This window comes from Pan paniscus, chromosome 12 (genome assembly GCF_029289425.2).
Source record: "Pan paniscus chromosome 12, NHGRI_mPanPan1-v2.0_pri, whole genome shotgun sequence".
NCBI lineage: Eukaryota > Metazoa > Chordata > Mammalia > Primates > Hominidae > Pan > Pan paniscus.
In genome coordinates, this window is record NC_073261.2 from 41,270,355 (window position 1) to 41,284,475 (window position 14,121).

The window sequence follows — 14,121 nt, forward strand, 5'->3', positions numbered from 1 at the left end:
TCTGACAGAAACCAGCTCAGGATGGGCAGTTCTAACCACAGGCCACTTGATGTCTCATAGTCAGCTGATTCGCCTCTACCATGACCCAGGAGTATGCCAGGAACTATCTATTGAGTGGCATATAGCTGTCTGGGGTTTTCCATACATTCCTACAGGTGTTTTTACACCCCAGAAAGCTCTAATATCACAAAGTCTCCTGGGTCACCTGGCCTAGGTGGCAGGGTTGCTTGTAATGCAGCATGAACCAGCTGTGGAACCTTTCCTTACTCTGGACACCACTCAAAGTTGTCAGCCTTCCATGTGATTCAGTAAATGAGTCAGAGTAGTTTTCCCTAGTATGAAACATACCATCTCCAGAACCCAAAGAGGCTGACGAGTATTATGCTTCTATCTCAGTGGATCCCTAAACATGTCACGGATGTGGTAGGACCCAGAATCTTCCTAAGATTTATCATTTATTGCTCATTCTTTGGAAAATGTGTATCTTACCAAGGCTTCAACTTACTTGCCACTTCTTACTCATGTGGTCGATAAACATCATGTTATTGACAAAATGGACCAATGTGATATTCTTCAGGATGTTCAGATAGTCAAGAACTATTTGGACTATATTATGACAGTTTGCTGGATTTAAAATATGTCCACAAATTCTTTGATGTTCCTCCCTTCAAGAGGTGGAGTCTAATTCCCCTCCCCTTGTAGATCACTGGCTCTGGGGGAAGTTGGCTGCCATATTGTGAGGACACTCCAGCAACCAATGGAGAGGTCCGCCTGATGAGGAACTGAGGCTTCCTGCCAACAAGCATATGAATGAGTCAGTTGGAAGTGAATTCTCTAGCCCCAATTAAGCCTTCAGATAACCGCAGGACCTGTAGATGTCCTAACTGCAACCACATTAGAAATCCTGAGCCAGAACCATCAAGCTAAGACATTCCTACATTCCTGACCCACAGAAGCTATAAGATAATGAATGCTTATTTCCTGCCCCAAGACTTCTCTGAAACAGTGCCATTGATACCAGCAGGAACCCTCTCAGCATTCATATATGGTCAACCCTTATGTGTGAGGTATCTCGATCAAAGCTAGCTTTTCATTACCTGGCAAACAGTTCTGAAGCACATTTCATAAGACTCCTCAGATGACTCCACAGAATCAAGCACTGGTTACCTATAACGCCAGCCAATTGGTCAGTGCATCTTGCATTGGCTTTCCCTGTTTCATTCCTCCTTATTTCTCATGCTTGTTCTCTGGGCTCACCTTCCCACATAAACAATATGCAGAAAATTCTTCATCTGTTTTCAGGGGAACTCAACGACAATGTGAAAAGGCACATGACACAATTCAAACCTGATTATATCTACGTAAAACTCAAGAGTTAGCCTCTTATCTTAATTTAAAAATGCTGGCTGGGTGTGATGGCTCACACCTGTAATCCCAGCACTTTGGGAGGCTAAAGTGGGCAGATCACTTGAGGTCAGGAGTTCAAGACCAGCCTGGCCAACATGGTGAAAATGTCTCTAATAAAAATATAAAAATAAGCTCAGCGTGGTGGCATGTGCCTGTAGTCCCAGCTGCTCAGGAGGCTGAGGAAGGAGATTTTGCTTGAACCCAGGAGGCAGAGGCTGCAGTGAGCCAAGATGGTACCACTGCACTACAGCCTGGCGACAAAGTAAGACTCTGTCTCAAAAAAAAAATGCTGAAGTGAGGAATAATGTCTACTATCTCCTCTATGATTGAACATTATGTTGGAAGTATTAGCTAAAGCAAATTATACAAGGGAAATCATATCAGACAAGAAACACAGTAATTGAAAAGAAAGAGACCGGGCGCGATGGCTCACACCTGTAATCCCAGCACTTTGGGAGGCCGAGGCGGGTGGATCACAAAGTCAGGAGACAGAGACCATCCTGGCTAACAAGGTGAAACCCTGTCTCTACTAAAAATAAAAAAAATTAGCTGGGCGTGGTGGTGGGCGCCTGTAGTCCGAGCTACTCAGGAGGCTGAGGCAAGAGAATGGCATGAACCCGGAAGGCGGAGCTTGCAGTGAGCAGAGATCACGCCACGGCACTCCAGCCTGGGTGACAGAGCAAGACTCCGTCTCAAAAAAAAAAAAAAGAAAAAAGAAAAGAAACAGATAAAGCAATCTCTATTTATAGACAACATAATTGTTTAGTTGGAACACCCAAAGGATGGAAAGAAAAACTCTCACAAACAATAAGCAAACTAAGTAAAGTAACTGGATATAAAAATCAACATGGGCCGGGCGTGGTGGCTCACATCTTTAATCCCAGCACTTTGGGAGGCTGAGGCAGGCAGATCACCTGAGGACGAGAGTTTGAGACCAACCTGACCAATATGGAGAAACCCTGTCTCTACTTAAAATACAAAATTAGCCAGGTGTGGTGGTGCATGCCTATAATCCCAGCTACTAGGGAGGCTGAGGCAGGAGAATTGCTTGAACCCAGGAGGTGGAGCTTGCAGTGAGCCGAGATCAAGCCATTGCACTTTAGTCTGGCGATAAGAGCAAAACTCCATCTAAAAATAAATAAATAAATAGAATCAACATGTAGAAATCATCTGCATATATACAAACAGTAAGTAATTAGGAAATATAATGAGAGAAGGCCTGGTGCTGTGAGTGACTCATGCCTGTAATCCCAGCACTTTGGGAGGCCCAGGTGGGTGGATCACTTGAGGTCAGGAGTTGGAGACCTGCCTGGCCAACATGATGAAACCCCATCTCTACTAAAAATACAAAATTAGCTGGCTGTGGTGGCAGGCGCCTGTAATCCCAGCTACTCGGGAGGCTGAGGCACAAGAATCGCTTGAACGCAGGAGGTGGAGGTTGCAGTGAGCCGAGATCACGCCACTGCTCTCCAGCCTGGGCAACAGAGTGAAACTGTGTCTCAAAATAAAAATAAAAATAAAAAGAACAGGAAATATAATGAGAGATGAGAGAGAAGATCCACTTAAAATAGCAACAATAAAGTAAAATATTTGCTGTAGACTAAAAGAAATGTGCAAAACCTATATGAGTAAAAACTATGAAACACACATGGAAGACACAAAAGTGGACTTAAACAAATGGAAAGACATACCATGTTCTTGGATAGGAAGATTCTGTCATAAAGATGTCAGTTCTCCCTAAATTAAATGATATATTAATCATAATCCCAGTGGAAATTACCATGAGGTTTTGATAATTTTGTAGTCTTACAAGTTTTTTATATAAAGATTTTTTTAAAAAAGAATAAACACTAGCCTGAGCAACACAGTGAGACCCCATTGCTACAAAAACACAAAAATTAGCTGGGCAGGATGGCACATGCCTGTAGTCCCAGCTCCTTGGGAGGCTGAAATGGGAGGACTGTTTGAACCTGGGAGGCAGTGGTTGCGGTGAGTCAAGATCATGCCACTGTACTCCAGCCTGGGTGACAAAGCGAGACCCTGTGTCCAAAAAAAAAAAAAAAAAAAAAAAAGAATAAACAAGCAATAATTCTTTAAGAAAGAGATACATAGGGAGGCTAGCCCTCCAGGACGTTAAAATGTTATAAAGTTTCTGTAATTAAAAGAGTATAGTGTTGATATATGAATAGACAGATCAATGAAAGGATGCATCTCAAAGCAGTGGGGAAGAGCCAAACTTTTAAATAAACAGTATTGAGACAACTGCAACCGTGTACCTATATGGAAAAATATAACATCAGCTTCATTCTTCTCATATACCAGAATAAATGGCAAATGGGTAAGAGATCTAAATATGAAAAATGAAAACACAAATACTAGAAGAAAAACTGAATGTGTCTTTTTAAACTGGGAGTGGGAAAACATTTATAACTTTAAAAGCAGAAGCTATAGAGAAAAGACTGATAACTGTTACTATATAAATGTAAATATTATTTGCAAACATGAGAGAGAAGAAGGGAGAGAGAGAGAAGAAGACCTAAAATATTTAAAAGAAATTAACAAACTGTCAAAAGGTATTGACAAGTCATAACACACTAATACTCCTAACATAGAAAGAGTTCATGATTTTTAGAATCATGAGGAAGGAGAAAGGGCAAAATATATGAACATAGATAGATAGTAAAAAAAAGAGGCTGGGATCAGTGGCTCATTCATGTAATCTCAGTCCTTTGAGAGGGCTGAGATGGGAGGATAGCTTGAGGCCAGGAGTTCAAGATCAGCCTGGGCAACATAGTGAGACCCACTCTCTACAAAAAATAAAAATAAAAACATTAGCCAGATGCAGTGGCACATGCCTGTAGTCCCAGCTACTCGGGAGGCTGAGATTGGAGGATTGCTTGAGCCCAGAAGGTCCAGGTTGCAGTGAGCTATAATCACTCCACTGCACTCCAGCCTAGGTGACGGTAGAGATCCTGTCTCTAAAAGAAAGGCAAATAGCAAAGATGGTCAGCCTTTTACATGATGAGGAAAGTGCAGTTTTTTTTTTTTTTGAGAGAGAGTCTGGCTCTGTCACCCAGGCTGGAGAGAAGTGGCATGATCTCAGCTCACTGCAACCTCCGCCTCCCGGGTTCAAGTGATTCTCCTGCCTCAGCCTCCCAAGTAGCTGGGATTACAGGCGCGTGCCACCATGCCTGGCTTATTTTATTTTATTTTATTTTATTTTTGTATTTTTAGTAGAGACGGGGTTTCACCATGTTGGCCAGGCTGGTCTCCAACTCCCGACCTCAAGTGATCCGCCTGCTTCGGCCTCCCAAAGTGCCGGGATTACAGGCACCAGCCACTGCGCCTGGCCAGAAGTGCAAAGTAAAATCACCCTGAGATATTTCTCCCCTATCAGATTGGCAAAACTCCGAAAGTTTGACAACATACTCTGATGTTGAGATATAGGGAGTCAGGCTCTGTTATACATTGCTTATGGAATGCAGGATGATATAATCTTTGTGGAAGGCAACTTGGCAATGTCTAATGAAACAGACTATGCATTTACCCTTTGATTTAGCAATCCTACTTCTAGGAATCTATCCCAAGACGCACTAGCAAAACCAATAAATGGCATACAAACAAGACAATTCATTGCAGCACTATTTGTGTCAATAAAAGACTGGAAATAACAAAAATGGTGTTTGGGGACTGGTTGAATGTCGCAGCTATACAGTGGAGTCCTATACAGGTGTAAAAAGCAATGAGAAGAACCCCTATCTACCTCCATGGATTCCAGAAAATATGGCTAAATGGAAAAAAGCAAGGGGCAGAACAGTGCATAGTGTGCCATTCTTTGGGTAAGAAAAGTGTGGAAATATGAATATATAAATTATATATTAAAATTATATTTTCATAAATAATGAAAGCAGAAACGGTTGCCTATAGAGCAGTCTTTCCCAATCTTTTCACTCCAGGGGAACTCCTTTTTTTTTTTCCTTAGATGGGGACTCACTCTGCCACCCAGGCTGGAGTTCAGTGTGGCACTGCAGTTGAACTCACTGCAGCCAGGACCTCGTGGACTTCAGAAATCCTCCCACCACAGCCTCCTGAGTAGATGGGACTGCAGGCATGCACCACCGTGCCCAGCTAATTTTTGTATTTTTTGTAGAGATGAGGTCTCACTAAACTGCATAGGCTGGTCTCAAACGCTTGGGCTCAAGTGATCCTCCCACTTCGGCCTCCCAAAGTGCTGGGATTACAAGCGTGAGCCACCGTACTGCTTAGAACAACTCTTGAAATGATTTTTAGGTCTCAGAGAACCCCTGCATAAAAATTATACCTACAGCTCATGGTATATTAGTGTGATTAGTAAGACGTAGATATAATCATTCAATAATAAATCAGTAATGCCATTTTGAGTAGAGAATTTTTTTCTTTTTTTTTTTCTTTTTGAGATGGAGTTTCACTCTGTCTCCCAGGCTGGAGTGCAGTGGCACAATCTTGGCTCACTGCAACCTCCACCTCCCTGGTTCAAGTGATTCTCCTGCCTCAGCCTCCCGAGTAGCTGGGATTACAGGCATGCGCCACCACGCCCAGCTAATTTTGTATTTTTAGCAGAGCCAGGGTTTCACCATGTTGGCCAGGATGGTCTCGAACCCTTGGCCTCATGATCCATCTGCCTCGGCCTCCCAAAGTGCTGGGATTGCAGGCGTGAGCCACCGTGCCTGGCCCACCAGAGTCAATTTTAGAACATTTTCATCACCTCAAAAATGAACCCCATACCCTTCAGCTGTGACCCCCTCTCTCCCCCATGCATCCCAGCCCAGGAAAACCACTAATCTCTTAAATAGAATCATATAAAATGATTATAGTATCATTATGAGAAATATCATAACGTTTTCAGGTTCATTCACGTTGTAGCCTGTGCCATTACTTCATTCCTTCTTATGGCCAAAAAACAGTTCATTGTTTGGATATATCATTCTACATTTTCTTTACAGATTTGTGAGTTGAAAGACATTTGAGTTGTTTCTACTTTTTGGCTATTATAAATACGGAAGCTATCAACATTTGTGTAAAAGTTTTTATGTAGACATATGTTTTAAATTCTTCCAGGGGTACACCTAGGAATAGATTTGCTAGGTCATATGTTAACTTTATAATTAATCATTTGAGGAAGTGCTAAACTGTTTTCCAAAGCAGCTGTACCATTTTGCGTTACCACCAGCAGTATATGAGGGTTCTGATTTCTCCGCATCCTCAATAACACTTGTTACTATCTTTTTCATTATAACCATACTAGTGGGTGTGAAGTGGTATCTCACTGTGGTTTTGATTTGGATTTCCCTGACAACTAATAATGTTGAGTATCTTTTCATGTGCTCATTGGCCATTTCTATTTCTTCTTTGGAGAAATGTCTGTTTTGAACATTTGTCCATTAAAAAAAAATTTTTTTTTTCCAGAGATGAGGTCTTGCTGTGTCACCCAGGCTGGGGTGCAGTGGTGCAATTGTAGCTCACTGCAGCCTCGAACTCCTGGGCTCAAGCAGTCCTCCTGTCTCAGCCTCCTGAATAGCTAGGACTACAGACATGTACCACCATGCCTGGCTAATTTTCAAATTTTTCGTAGAGATGGAGTCCTGCTATTTTCCCCAGGCTGGTCTCAAATTCCTGGGTTCCCGTCTTGGCCTCCCAAAATGCCGGGATTATGGGCGTGAGCCATCCCATCTGGCCTAAAAAACTTTAAAAAATTGTGGTAAAATATACATAACATAAAATTTACCATCTTAGTCCTTTTACATATACAGTTCAATAGCGCTAAGTCCGTTCACCTTGTTGTGGTTTTCCCATGTTAAAATTTAATTATCTGTATTTTATTGAGTGTGAGTTGTGTTGTTTATGTCTTTTATGTGTTTAGCTATAAATCCCTTATTAGCGATGTGATTTATAAAATTTTCTCCCATTCTGTGGGTTGTCTTATCACTTTCTTGATAGTGTCCTTTGAAGCACAAAGGTTTCTAATACTGATCAAGACCAATTTATCTCTTTTTTCCTTGGTTACTTGCGCTACTGGTATCATATCTAAATATCCATTGCCAAATATAAGGTAATCAATATTTTTCTTCCAATACTTTAATGTTTTCTTCCAAGACTTTTATAGTTTAACTCTTACACTTAGGTCTTATATTCGTTTTGAATTAATTTTTGTATATGGTAAGAAGCCAACTTCATTCTTTTGCATATGGCTACCAGTTGTCTCAGCATCATTTGTTGAAAAGACAATTTTTTTTCCCATTGAATGATCTTGACATCTTTGTCAAAAATTAGTTGACTGTAGACACATGGTTTTATTTTTGGATTCTCAATTCTATTCCATTGATCAATGTATCTGTCCTTATGCTAGTACCACATTATCTTGATTGTTGCTGCTTTGTATTAAGTTTTGAAATAAGGAAATGTGAGTCCTCTAACTTTGTTCTTCCTTTTCAAGATTATTTTGGCTATTTGGAGTTCCCTTCAATTCCAAATAAACTTGAGAATCAGCCTGTCAATTTTTTCAAAGAAGTCAGCTGAGATTTTGATAAGAATTGCATGGAATCTGTAAATCAATTTGGAGAGTATTGCCATCTTAACAATATTAAGTATTCACAAAAAAGCCTTATGGTAAAAATAAATAAATAGGCTGGATGTGGTGGCTCATGACTGTAATCCCAGCACTTTGGGAGGCCAAGGTAGGTGGATTACTTGAGGTCAGGAGTTCAAGACAAGCCTGGGCAACATGGTGAAACCTCATCTCTACTGAAAATACAAAAATTGGCAGGTGTGGTTCTGGGTGCTTGTAATCCCAGCTACTCTGGAGGCTGAGGCAGGAGAATGGCTTGAATCCAGGAGGGAGAGGTTGGAGTGAGCTGAGATTGTGCCATTGCACTCCAGCCTGGTGACAAGAGTGAAACACCATCTCAATAAATAAATAAATAAATAAATAAATAAATAAATTTTAAAATATTTACGTCTTCTGGAAACATGGCGGACGAAGCAGACCAGCAACAAACTACCAACACTGTAGAGGAGCCCCTGGATTTTATCAGGCTCAGCCTAGATGAGCGAATTTATGTGAAAATGAGAAATGACCGAGAGCTTCGAGGCAGATTACCATGCTTATGATCAACATTTAAATATGATCTTGGGAGACGTGGAAGAAACTGTGACTACTATAGAAATTGATGAAGAAACATATGAAGAGATATAGAAATCAATGAAATGGAATATTCCAATGCTTTTTGTCCAGGGAGATGTTGTTGTCCTGGTTGCCCCTCCACTGAGAGTTGGCTGAAACAAAGAATTTGTCCTGTATGGAAAATAGGAGACTTTGCACAGTGGCCTCTCTAAATGTACAAGACATTCAAAAGAGAATCCTGCATACATTTTGATATTAAGAAATAATTCTGAGGCCGGGCGTGGTGGCTCACGCCTGTAATCCCAGCACTTTGGGAGGCCGAGGCGGGCGGATCACGAGGTCAGGAGGTCGACACCATCCTGGCTAACACGGTGAAACCCCGTCTCTACTAAAAATACAAAAAATTAGCCGGGCGCGGTGGCGGGCGCCTGTAGTCCCAGCTACTCGGGAGGCTGAGGCAGGAGAATGGCGTAAACCCCGGAGGTGGAGCTTGCAGTGAGCCGAAATCGAGCCACTGCACTCCAGCCTGGGAGACAGAGCGAGACTCCGTCTCAAAAAAAAAAAAAAAAAGCAAAAAAAAGAAATAATTCTGGGGATTCTTCCACTCCTGAAATGAGTTGATTTGCAGATGACTCATAACTAAGCTAAATGGTATTTTCATTTCTCTCAAGCTCTTCCAATAAATATGACCACCAAGAGAAAAAAAATTGTCTTTTAATCCATGAACATGTAATATTTTTCTTTTTATTTAGGATTTGTTCATTTCTTTCATGAATATTTTCATAGTTTCCAGAGTATAAATTTTATGCTTCTTTAGTTAACTATATTCCCAGGATTTTATTCTTTTTGATGATATCGTAGATGAAATGGTTTTCCTAATTTCATTTTCAGATTGTTCTTCACAAATGTGTAGAAATATAATTAATTTTTGTATATTGATCTTACATCTTGTGATCTTGCTGAATGTATTAGTTCTAATAATTTTTTGTTTGTTTGTTTGTTTTTTAAGACGGAGTCTCGCTCCATTGCCCAGGCTGGAGTGCGGTGGTGCTATCTCGGCTCACTGCAAGCTCCGCCTCTCGGGTTCACGCTATTCTCCTGCCTCAGCCTCCCGAGTAGCTGGGACTACAGGCACCTGCCACCGCGCCCGGCTAATTATTTTTTCTTTTGGTATTTTTAGTAGAGACGGGGTTTCACCATGGTCTCGACCGCCTGACTTCATGATCCACCAGCCTCGGCCTCCCAAAGTGCTGGAATTACAGGCATGAGCCACCGCACCTGGGCAAGTTCTAATAATTTTTTTACTAGATTCCTTACGATTTTCTATATATAAGATTTGCAAATCAAGATAGCTTTACTTCTACCTTTTCATCCTGATGGCTTTTATTACATATTGTAGCCTAATTGCCCTGGTTGGATCCTCCAGTACTATGTTGACTACAATTGGTGAACACCCTTGTCTTGCTCCTGACCTTAGGGGGAAAGCATCTAGTCTTTCACCGTTAATTATGCTATTAACTATGGGTTTTTCAGAGATGCCCCTTATCAGGTTGAGAATTCCCTTCCATTTCTAATTTATTAAGTATGTTTTGTCACGAAAGGGTGTTAGATTTTGTCCAGTGCTTTTCCTAATTGTATTGAGATGATCGCCTAGTTTTTGTCCGTTATTTTATTGATATGATGTAGTATATTAATCGATTTTCATATATTGAACCTACCTTCCATCCTTGAGATAAATCTCACCTGGTCATGGTGTATAAAATTTTTATATGTTGCAAACTTTTGTTTGCTAGTGTTTTGTTATGGATCTTTGTGTCTATATGCATAGGGATATTGGTTTATAGTTTTCTTGTGATGTCTTTGTCTGGCTTTGGTATCAGGGTACTACTGGCCTCATAGAATGGGTTAGGAAGTATTCCATCCTCTTCTATTTTTTGGAAGAGTTTGAGAAGGGTCGGTGTTAGTTCTTCTTCAAACATTTAGTGGGATTCATCAGTGAAACCATCTGGTAGCTTTTCTTTATTGAATGTTTTTAGATTAATGACTCAATTTCTTTGCTTGTTATATTCAGATTTTCTATTCCTTTCGAGGTAATTTTTGTAGTTTTTGTCTATCTAGGAATTTGTTCATCTAAGTTATCCAGTTTGTTGACATACTTTTTTCTTTCTTTCCTTTCCTTTTCTTTTCTCTCTTTACTTTCTTTCTTTTTTTTTTTTAGAGACAAGGTCTCACTCTCTCACCGAAGCTGGAGTGCAGTGGAATGATCATAGCTCACTGTGATCTTGAACTCCTGGGCTCAAGAAATCCTCCCACTTCAGTCTCCCAAATAGCTAGGATTATGGGCATCCTACTATGCCCAGCTAATTAAAGAACTTTTTAAAAAAAAGATGGAGTCTCTCTATGTAGCCCAGGCTGGTCTCAAACTCCTGGTCTCAAGCAATTCATTAGGATTACAGGTGTGAGCCTGGTCACTAGTCTCTTACAATCCTTTTTTTTTTTTTTTTTTTTTTTTTTTGAGACAGAGTCTTGCTCTTTCACCAGGCTGGAGTGCAGTGGCATGATTTTGGCTCACTGCAACCTCCACCTCCCAGGTTCAAGAGATTCTCCTGCCTCAGCCTCCTGAGTAGCTGGGACTACAGGCACGTGCCACCACGCCCAGCTAATTTTTGTATTTTTAGTAGAGACGGGGTTTCACCATGTTGGCCAGGATGATCTCGATCTCTTGACCTCGTGATCAGCCCACCTCAGCCTCCCAAAGTGCTGGGATTACAGGTGTGAGCCACCGCACCTGGCCTCTTATAATCCTTTTTATTTACGTAAGGTTGGTAGTAAATTTCCTCTTTACTGATTTCAGTAGCTTGAGTCTTCTCTTTTTTTTTTTCTTGGTTAGTCTAGCTAAATATTGTCAATTTCATTGATCTTTTCAAAAAACCAACTTTTGATTTTGTTGATTTTCTCTGTTGTTTCTCTATTCTCTATTACATGTATCTCCGTTCTAATCTTTGTTAATTTCTTTTTTCCATTTGCTTTGGATTTAGTTTGCTCTTCTCTTTCTAATTTACTTTTCTTTTTCTTTTGAGACAGGGTCTCACTCTGTCTCCCAGGCTAGAGTGCAGTAGTGCAATCATGGCTCACTGCAGCCTCAACCTCCCTGGGCTCAGGTGATCCTCTCACCTCAGTCTCCTGAGTAGCTGGGACTACAGGTGCGTGCCATCTCACTCAGCTAATTTTTGTATTTTTTGTAGAGATGGAGTTTTGCCACGTTGCCCAGACTGCTTTCGAACTCCTGGGCTCAAGCAATCCTCCTGCCTTAGCCTCCCAAAGCGCTGGGATTACTGGCATGAGCCACCATGCCTGACCCCTTTCTAGTTCTTTAATGTAGAAGATTTAATTATTTATTTGAGACCTTTCTTCTTCTTTTATGTAGACATTTACAGCTATAAATTTCCCTGTAAGCACTGCTATTGCTGCATCCCATAAATTTTGGTATGTGTGTCTTCATTTTCATTTGCCTCAAAGTATTTTCTGATTTTTAAAAATTTCTTTCTTTTTTTTTTTTTTTGAGATGGAGTCTCGTTCTGTTACCCAGGCTGGAGTGCTGTGGCGTGATCTCGGCTCACTGCAACCTCTGCCTCCTGGGTGCAAGTGATTCTCCTGCCTCAGTCTCCTGAGTAGCTGGGATTACAAGTGCACATCACCATGCCCGCCTAATTTTTTTTATTTTTAGTAAAGACAGAGTTTCACTATGTTGGCCAGAGTGGTCTCGAACTCCTGACCTCATGATCCACCTGCCTCGGCCTCCCAAAGTGCTGGGATTACAGGCGTGAGCCACTGCGCCCAGCCTTAAAAATTTCTTTCTTAGCCAGGCGCAGTGGCTCATGCCTGTAATCCCAGCACTTTGGGAGGCTGAGGTAGGTGGATCACCTGAGGTCAAAAGTTTGAGACCAGCCTGACCAATATGGTGAAAACCCATCTCTACTGAAAATACAAAAATTAGCCAGGCGTGGTAGTGGGCACCTGTAGTCCCAGCTACTTGGGAGGCTGAGACAGGAGAATTGCTTGAACCCGAGAGGCGGAGGTTGCAGTGAGCCAAGATCACGCCATTGCACTCCAGCCTGGATGACAGAGCGAGACTCTGTCTCAAAAAAAAAAAAAAAAAAAATTCTTTCTTGACTAAATCGTTATTTGGAAGTGTGTTGTTTAATTTCCACCTATATGAGCTTCAAGTCAGTAATTAAAAAAAAATTCCACCTATTTGTGGATATACCAAATTTCTCTCCATTGATTTCTATTTCCATTTAATTGTAATTGGAGAACATAATTTGTATTATTTCTATCCTTTTAAATTTATTGAGGTTTGTTTTATGACCTGTCATATGATCTATCTTTAGAATGTTCCATGTGCACTTAAAAATTTTGATTCCACTTTTGCTGGGTGAAGTGTTCTGTAGATGTCTGTTAAGTCTAGTTTGTTTCTAGCGCTGTTCAAGTCTTCTATTTCCTTGTCGACCTTCTGTCTAGTTGTTCTACCCATTATTGAAAATGAAGCATATAAGTCTTCAACTATTATTGTTAAATTGTCTATTTCTCTCTTCAATTCTTTCATTTTTTGGCTTCACATATTTTGCATTTCTGTTGTTAGCTGCATATATGTGTGTAATTGCTACATTTTCTTGATGGATTTTGCGGCACCTCTTTACAGAGGAAAAGTGATCTTGAATTTTATTGCAATTTACAAATATTACAAATGTTAAGGTATTATATTTATTGGTGACATCTCTTGACTCAGTCTGGATAAAGACGTTGTTAATTTTACTGTATTACATAAAACCTCTTTGGCATTAGGTAACAATGTCATTAACAGGGGGCCTTGTTGCACTTGGGGGAGCAAAATCCTCCCATTTCTCATGCTGCATATTGTTCTAGAGTCTGCTCAACTCTAAGTTTCCATCTGGCATTGTTAGTGTCTCATTAACTGTATGACTTTTCCTATCCTAGGCAATAATTCTGCTACTAAATAATTTTTTTCCTGAGCCTTTTTTCTGCTTGTGACTTTTAAAAACTTTAGTCTGTTTGAAGATTCCAGTAACTACTTACAATAATCAGCCCGTTTACTTGTCAAATGACTATGATTTGTAGTCAAGTGTCTTTTCACTTTTGTGGGAGCCGTTGCTGAATGTGTAAGTTGCTCACCACAGATGACACACAAAGGAACAGAAAACTCAAAGCCCATGTAAAGCCCATTTACAAATATCTTTAATTATGTAGATGAACTTTTTTGTGTCCATTGTCCTCTAGTGCATTGAAATGACTCAGAAAACTGAAATTTCTCATCGCTAATTTGAGAAGTGTCGTAGCCAGGTGCAGGGATGAGTGCCTGTAATCTCAGCTACTTGGGAAGCCGAGACACCTTAAGCTTGGGAGTTCCAGACCACAGACCAGCCTGGGGGCAACATAGCAAGACCTTGTCTCTTAAAAAAAAAAAAAAATGCCAGTGTAGTGGCTCATGCTTATAATCTCAGCACTCTGGGAGGCTGAGGTGGGTGGGTCACCTG

At 40.7% G+C, this 14,121-nt stretch overlaps 1 pseudogene; it reads left to right on the forward strand.

The window, feature by feature from the left end:
* Window positions 1-8,278: 8,278 nt before the first annotated feature.
* On the forward strand, window positions 8,279-9,382 carry LOC129397219 (U6 snRNA-associated Sm-like protein LSm3; annotated as a pseudogene).
* The last annotated feature ends 4,739 nt before the right edge of the window (window positions 9,383-14,121 follow it).